The sequence below is a fragment of the Emys orbicularis genome, chromosome 9 (genome assembly GCF_028017835.1).
Source record: "Emys orbicularis isolate rEmyOrb1 chromosome 9, rEmyOrb1.hap1, whole genome shotgun sequence".
Taxonomy (NCBI): domain Eukaryota; kingdom Metazoa; phylum Chordata; order Testudines; family Emydidae; genus Emys; species Emys orbicularis.
In genome coordinates this window covers 22,868,778-22,879,716 of record NC_088691.1, presented here as the reverse complement: position 1 = coordinate 22,879,716, position 10,939 = coordinate 22,868,778, and positions in this window count along the sequence as shown.

The following is a 10,939-nucleotide window of genomic DNA, read 5'->3' as shown; positions in this document are numbered from 1 at the left end:
TATTTATTTGAATCCCTTCCATACAAAACATTTTGAAAAAAAGATAGTTACCAATATTTATATCTATATCTATTCCATTTTATTGCAGGGAAGCTCACTCTGTGCAGAGACCAGTGACAAAATAGGCAAAGAGGCCAGCACAAGTTTATGAGAAAGGAGGGATGATCAAAAGTGTAGACAAGTGCTAATGGTGTAGGGAAACATCCAGGCAAGAAATGGGAAAGGAAAAGAGCTTCTTAGATTATCTAGCAGTGGTAAATGATTTGTTATAAAGTAAACTAGCTAGCACTCAAAACATGTGTTTTGGTTAGTCAACTTTAAAGTTCCATGTGTCCTGAGTAGGGGGATGTAGCGGGGTAGTCACTCGCTCCTGCCCTGAGGGGCTTAGAACAGCCCAGCAGAGGGCTGTGGCTGGGGCAAGCAGCTCCCAGGCTGATTAGGGAAGTAGGCACAGCTGGGAGCCACGCCCCAAACAGACCACAGCCGGCCCCTATAAAAAGGCTTTGAGCCAGGAGCATAGATAGTCTTTCTCTAGCTGTAGAGGGAGATGGGCCTGGCTGCAGGGAGCTAGAGATAGGGTACCTGAGTGGAGCAGGGCTGGGGAAAGGCAGAGGAGCCGGGGAGCTCCAGCCTGGAAAGCCCCAGGCTGCGGCCTAGCATAAGGCAAATAGGTATTGGGGATTGCAGAGGGCAGCCCAGGAGTAGGCAAAGGCAGCAGGTCCAAACCCAACCTTGCTGGTGATGAGTAGGCTGATACTGCAGTCTGCCCCAGGGTGCGGGGGCTAGATGATGACTGGCAGTAGCCTTCTACTGAGGTGGGGATAGTGGGTGGGGGTTCCCTGGGGAGGGGAGACCCTGATACTGAGGGGTGTATGGCTAGGGGGCAGCACCCCAGATAGCAGGGCACTGGGTCTGGGAGGGACAAGGGGGGCCAAGTGGCAGCGGGACGCCAGTCTGCAGAGGGCGCTTCAAGGGCTGGATGAGCTAATTCCCAGAGATAACCAGCAGGAGGTGCTGCAGGGGTGAGTCCCACATTACTACAGGGGAACTAGAAAGGAAAGAAAAATTATACTGTCTAGACACAAAGAAGAAAATTATTACAAGTAGCAAAAGGGAGAAAAAGTCTCATTATTTCCCATTTTCTCTTTGCTGGGGGGAAAACTATCAATTTTATCCATTCCATGTGCCATTCACCATGTAGAAGTTTATACATAAATACAGATTAGTGGTTATACAAGATAATACCAATGTGTTCTTACAAAGCAAGAGCTTGAAGTTCTTGTCAAAGAAAATCTGAGGGGAAAAAGGAGTTCAGGAGAGCTGGCAAGTTCTCCAGGAGACAATATTAAAGGCACAACTAACTGCAAATTATCCTGATGCAAAGAAAAGATAGGAAGAACAATAAGAGGCCAATATGGTTCCATCAGGAGCTTTTTAATTACCTGAAAATCAAAAAGGAAACATGGACAAATTGCTAAAGAGGAGTACAAAAGACTAGCATGAGCATGTAGGGACAAAATGAGAAAGGCTAAGGCACAAAATGATTTACACCTAGCAAGGGACATAAGGCAATTAGAAGCAAGACAAAGATGAAGGAGAGCTAATAACGGATGACATCAAGAAAGATGAGGTGTTTAATACCTATTTTGCTTCAGTCTTCACTAAAAAGGTTAATGGTGATCAGATACTCAACACAAGTAATATTAACAACAAGGAGGAATTAATGCAAGCCAAAATAGGGAAATAAATTCATTCTAGTGTTGCCCGCCCAAGGGGCTCGAGGGGACAACAATGGTCCGTGGCCCGGTGTGCTTGGCACCAATAAAGACACCGAGGGGAGAAAGCAAGCCAAGTTTATTTCAGAGCTCTGAAATGACACTAGGAGACCAGCATGTCTCAAATCCAGTGCAACAAATACAAACAACTTTTACCTTTTATACTCCAAACTGTTTCCATACATCTCTTTGTCTGGCTGTTCCTCCTTACCCCTCCCTTCCAGACAACTGTTACAATAAGCTCTACATAAGCTTGTGAGAAAACTTTCCCAGTCTTTGCGACCTTGAGTTAGACATCTGCAAACTAACTACCCCTGCTCCTTATCTCTATTATTTCTGCTAGTGTGAGTGAAACTGCAGCCATCTGCTAGAAACGCTGACCAATACATTTCTGCTTCAGCCTGCTACAGAGCATGTAAGCAGTGAGCACAGAAGTAGGTGAGAGTTCACAAGATGGAGTTTGGGGGTTCAGATAGGCCCAGAGCAAAAGAGTTTCATCGGCTCTTTGGCCTTCCACTCTCCCGAGTTACCTGGTAGCTATGCCTAGTGGACCCCAACACTAGGATACTTAAGGAATTAGTTGAAGCAATCTCAGAACTATTGGCAATTATCTTTGAAACTTCTGGAGGACAGATGTGGTCCTAGAAGACTGGAAAAGAGCAAATATATTACCTATCTTTAAAAGGGGGAACAAAGAGGACTGGGCAATCATAAGCCAGTCAGCCTAATTTTGATACCTGGAAAGATACTGGAACTAACTATTAAACAACCAATTTGGAAGAACCTGGAGGATAACAGGATTATAAGGAACAGCCAGCATGGATTTTTCAAGAACAAATCATGGCAAATTAACAATTTCCTTCTTTGAGAGGGTTACTGGCCTAGTGGAGGGGGAAGCAGTAGATGTGATATCTCTTGATTTTAGTAAGTCTTTTGACACAGTCCTACACTACATTCTCACAAGCAACTGGGGAAATATGGTCTTGATTAAATTACTATAAGGTGGGTGCACAACTGGTTGAGAGACCATACTCAAAAAGTAGTTATCAATGGTTTGCTGTCAAACTGGGAGGGTGTATCTTGTAGGGTCCTGCTGGGGTCAGTCCTGGGTATGGTACTATTCAATATTTTTATTATTGACAATAGAGTGGATAGTATGTTTTATAGTCAATTAGTTCATTTTATCATTCATTTATTGTGTGTTATGAGATGTTATGATTAAGTCATATGCTATGTCGTATATAATTGTAGTATGCTAAATATATTTAAGTTGTAGGATCATAGAAGTATGAGATTGATAAGTATTTAGGAGTGATAAGTATGCATTAGGTATATAAGTAAAGCAGGGCTGAAATGCCAGGCCTACAGGCTGAGGCCTGTAAGATGTACTAGGCCACAGGCTTAAGAAATGCTTGACATAAATAAGAGACCAAAGAGTGTCCCTATGCCATAAGATCATGAGAAATGTGTGTCAACAGGTGATGTTGCGAAAAACTGACCACAAAGTACTGTTTGAGATCACAAGATACCATGTTGTAACATCTCTTCCAACATGTGTCCTGACCGCAGGGTACATGTTGTGTGTAGATGCTAAGGAGAATAAAAGGAACTACAAACAACCTATGAAAAATGGGGTACCCCAATATTCTTGGGTGGTGCAATACAGATAAGGAAAAAGAGTATTGACACCTTCATTCACATGCACAGAGCGTTAGGTGTAATCAGAATCACAAGATAAAAGAGGGCTCCCGGATTGGGTAAAATGGGTTACCTATGGGGAAAACGCATGAAAAGCTGAATGTTATGGTTCACTGGACAAGTTAAAAAACATTCCAAATATTAATGTTTTTAAGACTCAGACTGTAGCTGACTCAGCATCCACACCAAGAACTGACAACTACATTTGGCAGACCTCGGCACGGTAAAGCTAAGAAATTGAATTCTAATGGAGTGGAGTACATTAAGTAATATTTGTACAACATTTTGAAGATGTAAATTGGCAGGTTAGTATCTTCACTTGGAATGTTCTACAGAAGGAGGTCTGCCATACTTTACTGGAGATCAAAATAATTTGGATAAGTCCGATGTCCACAATTTGAAGAGATGAGTATCTTACTTTCTTATTCAAACCAGTGAACTAGTATGCAGTGATTGTGAAAAAAGTAGGGATGTATTAATTGTACTACACATGGAATCTATCAAAGTGTCAGCAGTGGTTGCTGTTAGTGTAACTAAGAGTTCTTCAGAATGTAATAAAAAACCTGAGAACTGAAGCAAACATATCTAGAAAAGTACACATGGCCTGCATGCACGCATTTAAGCAGGGATGTTTTGGGCAGAGATTGCATCTCTTTTAGAAGAGGGTAGGGATGAACAGCTGTAGCTAAGATTGTTCAGATAAGGAGTCATGGAGAGAAATCAGTGCTTAGATATCAAGGTTATTGGCACTTTCAAAACACCAAAGAATGTGACCTTTAATTAAATTTGTCTCCTTATACGCATTTGTGACACTCATCCCTATAATATCAGAGCAACTCCAATATTACCTTTGTGAGATGGGGGGAAAAAAATTATCTTGAGGCTATTCTTGTTTTACCCTTGTGCACAGAGGCTAAAGGACTTGCCTAGGGCTAGTCAGTCAGTCTGCAGCAAAGCTGGGAACAGATTCCAGATCTTTTGAACTCCTCGTTCTGCACCTTAAACACAAAATTAGACGACTTCTCCTATGCAGAGGAACACAAGGGGAGGTGGGAGCTTGAGAAGAGTACAGAGGGAAATATGCTTAATTGAGAATAAAGGGAAATACTATGAGAGATAAAGATGCCCTGTTCAAAACAGGGGAAGTATGGTTTAGGTTAGTGCTCTCCTCTCTATTTACAAACACAGGTACAAAGTGCTGTGGCTACCACTAACATTCTCAATGCATACACAAGTGATATTCACCTTCCAGATTAGTCAGAGAATCATTTTATTTTAAAAATGATCTCCCTGTTTTTTTCTAGTTAAAGAAGAGCTAGCTAGCGATCAGAGTTCTCTGTGACTAGGTACAGCCTAGTGCTGGATTATTTCAGCTTTTTGAAAGGGAGAATTAGGAACAGGTTAGGCTTTGTCAGTCTTGAATGTGACAGAAATTCATTTGAGTAAAATCTCTACCACTGTGAGTAACTACTGTCTGTAGTTAGTTCCATGCATAAAAATCACATTTACAGCTATCTATCAGCAGGTGTGTAACCACCTTTCCCAAATGGGATAGCTGTGAGAACTTTTATAAAGGCTGGTGCTGACCATTGTTGGAGACAAGATACTGGACTGGGTAAGCACTGGGTCCGATCCTGTATGGTAATTTCTATGGCTTCTATTTTTATTTTGGCTAGGCAAAGGCAGCATAAATTATTCCCTTATTATCTATTCAAACTCATTCATGCTATATGTACCAATTACATTGTTCCATCTCCAGACTCCGTATCTTATAGTTCTGCCAATTCACACAACCATGTGGGTGCTGAATGTTCCACTTCCAGCCGCTTTAAAATAGTGCCACCATCATTAGTAGTTGTCACAGCCTCTAAAAAAAGGAAAGAACAATAAGGAAATTAAGTTATGAAGTTTAGCTTTAATAGTAAGATTTTTCTGCTATGTCTGTCAGATAATCCCATTTAGCATCTAGAATTTAGCATCTAGATACACCTCTACCCCAATATAACGCTGTCCTCGGGAGCCAAAAAATCTTACCGTGTTATAGGTGAAACCGCATTATATCGAACTTGCTTTGATCTGCTGGAGTGCGCAGCCCCCCCCCCGAGCACTGCTTTACCGTGTTCTATCCGAATTCGTGTTAATCGGGTCGTGTTATATCGGGGTAGAGGTGTAGTTAGTAATAAATATCACTGACTGTGACTAAACCTGTGCCAATAACATCGTCATTTTTCTGGGGCAAAAAAAAAAAAAGTGGAGTTTTGCTTTTAAAAAAACAAGCCAAAAAAAAAAAAAAAAAACCACTCAGCAAATCATCTTGTCAACACAATCAGACCTCTGCAAGAAGACAAGGTTTTGAAAACCTTTTACCCAGTAGTTTCAAAGATCACCACTTTTGTTTGCAAGCTACAGACATCTGAACAGAAATTAGAAACCTGAAGTTTAGCAATTATGGATTTGTATACACATGGAGTTATTCCTGATGAACTATCCCTAATTAGCTTAACCCACATGGTTTAAGGTACTCACTCTTATATCTAAGTGTCTCCATATATGGAGTTAATCAGGAAGAGTTAATCAATAACTCCATGAACAGACAAGACTTATGGCTGTAATTCCTTCTGTGTTGATATATTAATACAACTAGAAGGACATCAATGAAAATGCACATCCTTCAATAAGGTTTTGCTTTATACAAATAATGGAAAACAAATGTTTTGAAACAATATTTTCAAACAATTTTAAAATCACTCTCACTATACTTAAATAGACACATTATACCTATGTATTATATATAATGCATACATTATCATTGCCAATGACAAGAAAGAAAAACAAAGAAAAGACTGTGGTACAACAGTGTGATGCAGTATTCATTATTTACCAGAGGCAATTTTCACAAATATAGCTGAGATCTCCTATTTTTGATCATCACTAATTATTAAAATTAATAATTAGTTAAGTACCAATGAGATGCTTTGGCATAAAAAACACCTCCGTCTCTGTCCTGAGGAATTGATAATCTAGAAGCAGTTTACTTAAATACATATTTTATGAGCACAAACTTCAGAGATTAGCATCCACAGGCAGACAAATTTACACAAAAATAATCTCCTTCTTTGGCATCCCAAGCTTTTAAAAAAATATTTCCACAAATTACAAACTGACATTTTTTTGTTCACCTGGTAAGCATTTCATACCATAAGGGCATCTACACAAAGCAAACCCAGCCGTGTAATTTTTTTCACCTGAACAGCATCATTTCACTATTTTAGCATGTAGTTTTATGAGCAGATGATAAGCTTAAAATAATCAAGTCAACAAAGCTATAAAACAATTATAAACCAAATAACCTAGTGGATTATAAATCTAAAAATTGTACTCTGTCATTGAAGATTAGATTAAAAGGTCACAATGGTATAAGCTAAGGGATGGAACCTTGAACACTTAACCATATGATTAACTTTACTCACACTATTAGTCTCCTTATAAGAACATAAGAATGGCCATACTGAATCAGACCTACGGTCCATCTACCCGAGTATCGTGTCTTCTAACAGTGGCTGGTGCCAGATGCTTCAGAGGGAATGAGCAGAACAAGGCAATTTATTCAGTAATCCATCCCCTGTTGTCCAGTCCCAGCTCCTGGCAGTCAGAGGTTTAGAGACACCCAGACCATGGGTTTGCATTCCTGACCATGTTGGCTAATAGCCACTGATGGACATATCTTCCATTAATTTATCCAATTCTTTTTTGAACCCAGTTATACTTTTGGCCTTCACAACATCCACTGGCAGTGAGTTCCACAAGTTGACTATGCATTGTGTGAAGTACTTCCTTATATTTGTTTTAAACTTGCTATCTATTTATTTTACCATGTGACTCCTGGTTCTTGTGTTATGCAAAGGTGTAAATAACACTTCCTTTTTCACTTTCTCCATACCATTTATGATTTTATAGACCTGTCACATTCCCCTTAGTCATCTCTTTTCTAAGATGAACAGTCCCAGTTTTTTATGTTTTGTTGCCCTTCTCTGTACCTTTTCCAATTATAATACATCTTTTTTGAGATGGAGCAACCAGAGCTTCATGCAATATTAAAAGTGTGGGCATACTATGGATTTATATAGTGGCATTATGATATTTCCTGTTTTATTATTTCTCCCTTCCCTAATGAGTCCTAACATTCTGTTAGGTGTTTTTTTTTTTTAAACTGCTGCAGCATATTAAGCAGACGTTTTCAGAGAATTATCCACAATGACTCCAAGATCTTTCTTCATTGGTAATAGCTAATTTAGACCCCCATCATTTTGTATGTATAGTTGGGATTATGTTTTCCAGTGTGCATTACTATGCATTTATCAACTGGAAAAAACAATGAGGAGTCCCTTGTGGCACCTTAGAGACTAACAAATTTATTTGGGTATAAGCTTTTGTGGGCTAGAACCCACTTCATCAACTGGATCACCCTTGTCCACATATTTGTTGATCCCCTTAAAGAATTCTAATAGATTGGTGAGGCATGGTTTCCCTTTATAAAAGCTGTGTTGACTCTTTCCCAGCAAATCGTGTTCATCTATGTGTCTGATAATACTGTTCTTTACTATAGTTTCAACTAATTTGGCTGGTACTGAAGTTTGGCTTACTTGCCTGTAATTACCAGGATCACCTCTGGAACCTTTTTTTAAAAAACTGGTGTGTCATTAGCTATCCTCCAGTCATCTGGTACAGAAACTGATTTAAATGATAGGTTACATACCGCAGTTGTTAGTTCTGAAATTTCATATTTGAGTTCCTTCAGAACATGTGGATAAATACCATCTGGTCCTGCTGACTTGTTACTGTTTAATTTACCAATTTGTTCCAAAACCTCCTCTATTGACACCTCAGTTGGGAACAGTTCCTCAGATTTGTCACCTAAAAAGAATGGCTCAGATGCTGGACTCTCCTTCACATCTTCTGCAGTGAAGATCGATGCAAAGAATTAATTTAGCTTCTCTGCAATGGCCTGGTCCTCCCCAAGTGCTCCTTTAGCATCGCAGTCATCCAGTGGTTTCACTGCTTGTTTCGCTTCCTGCTTCTGATGTACTTAAATAATTTTGCTGTTAGTTTTTGTGTCTTTTGCTAATTGCTCTTCAAATTCTTTTTTGGCCTGTCTAATTATACTCTTACACTTGACCTCCCAGAGTCTATGTTCCTTTCTATTTTCCCGAGTAGGATTTGATTTCCACTTTTTAAAGGATGCCTTTTTGTCTCTAGCTGCCTCTTTTACTTTGTTTAGCCATGGGAGCATTTTTGGCCTCTTGCTTTTTAAAAAATTATTATTTGGGGTATGCATATGGTTTTTGAACCGCTATTATGTTTTTAAAAGTTTCCATGCAGCCTGCAGGCATTCACTCTTGTAATTGTTGTAATTAAAATGTCCATTGAACTAGCCTGCTCCTTTCAGTGTAGTTCTTCTTTTTGAAGTTAAATGCTACTGTGGTGGCTTTCTTTGGTATGTCCCCCCCTGTTAAATTTAATTACATTGTAGTCACTATTACTGAGCGGTTCAGCTATATTAACCTCTTGGATCAGATCCTGTGTTGCCACTTAGGACTAAATCAAGAATTGCCTCTTCTCTTGTGGGTTCCAGCACTAGCTGCTCCAAGATGCAGTCATTAATGGTGTCTAGAAATTTTTTCTCTGCATCCCATCCTGAGAGATGTTCCCAGTCAACATAGGGATAGTTGAAATCCTCCATTATTATTGGGTTTTCTGTTTTTGTAGCTTCGCTAATCTCCCCGAGCATTTCACACTTACTGTCACCTTCCTGGTGAGGTGGTCAGACATATAATCCTACTTCTATACTCATTTTGTGGTGCAGCTTGATTCATTTAAGATTTTTACTGTACTTGACTCTATGCTTTCTTTCACAGACTGTGCCACTCCCCCATCAGTGCAACCAATCTCCTTGAATTCAGCAGGACTACTCACATGACAAGTTATGCACATGCTTAAATGTTTGCAGGATTAGGCCCTAGCTCCATATAAATACAGAATTTAGCCAAGCCTGTACCAATTGCAGTATTATAGCCAGTTATTTTATAGTGAGAGAGCAAAAGAATTTTAAACCAGCAAAATTTCATATGTAATCTTTAGTGCCTCCATCATAAAGTGAAGCTATTCTCATGTGTATCTTTGGTTCCCTCCCTCCTATCCAATAAAATTTTGTGCACAGCTCATCCTCAGACCTCTTTCCGCCCTTTTGATTCAGTTCTAACTCTTCCTATTTGGAGTTTCCCATTTAGCCCTTGTGTTCATTTCTCTCTCCACCACCTGCAAACGGTCCCACTGTGCAATGGTACCTTGGACTGAGGACTAAGGACTGCCCTCAAGAAGGCACATCATGAAGACTTAGCCCCATGTCATTCATAAACATTTTGTCCAGCCTTATAGGTCTAAGAGAATTTTTCACTATACTAGCAGTTGAAATTGCAGCCATAACTGCAACAAAACCCAAGGATGTGTGATTCCAGTACCATACTGACTGACTGATTTCTTTGAGGAATTTATCAATTTTCCAGATCCCAGTAAGGATTCTCTCTTCACATACATCAGCACATTTTCTACTGAGGTTTGTTATCAGCAGGGCTCTATGTAGCATCTGCGTATACATTCACTTACATAGCTACTCCCAGGGCCGGCTCTCGGATTTTTGTCCGCCCCCCCTTTTTTTGTGCCCCCCTGTCCCCAGCCCCACCTCCTCCCCCGGGCATGCCACATTCCCCACCCATTGCTTCCTGCGGGCCCCCCGTGACCTCCCGCCCTAGCTCACCTCCGCTTCGCCTGCTCCCCCGGGCGTGCTGCTCTCCTGGGCTCCTTCTCAGGCGAGGGAGGGTGGAGAAGCGGAGCAACGGCACGTTCAGGGGAGCAGGTGAGCGGAAGTGAGCTAGGGTGGGGGGGCGCAGGAAGTAACAGGGGGGGTAGAGGAACCGCTCCAGCTCACCTCCGCTCCACCACCACCACCGCCTCCCCTGAGCGCCCGCTGCTCGGCTTCTCCCTCCCTCCCAGCCTTGCTGCGTGAAATAGTGGTTTCATGCATGGCAAGCCTGGGAGGGAGGGGGGAGAAGCGGAGCGGCGGCGCATTCAGGAGAGCAGGCGGAGCGGAGGTGAGCTGTTGGGGGGGGTGCAGGAAGTAACGGGAGGTAGAGGAACCACTCCCCGCTCTAGCTCACCTCCGCTGCCTCCCCCAAGCACCCTGCTGCTCGGCTTCTCCTCCCTCCAAGCCTGGGAGGGAGGGGGGAGAAGCGGAGCGGCGGCGGCGCACTCAGGGGAGCAGGCAGAGGTGGAGCGGAGGCAACCTGGGGCAGCAGGGGCACTTTTTCCCCATGCCCTGGAGTCGGCGCCTATGATCGCCGGTGCCAGAATGCCGCCCCTAGAAATGTGCTGCCCCAAGCACCTGCTTGTTTTGCTGATGCCTGGAGCCG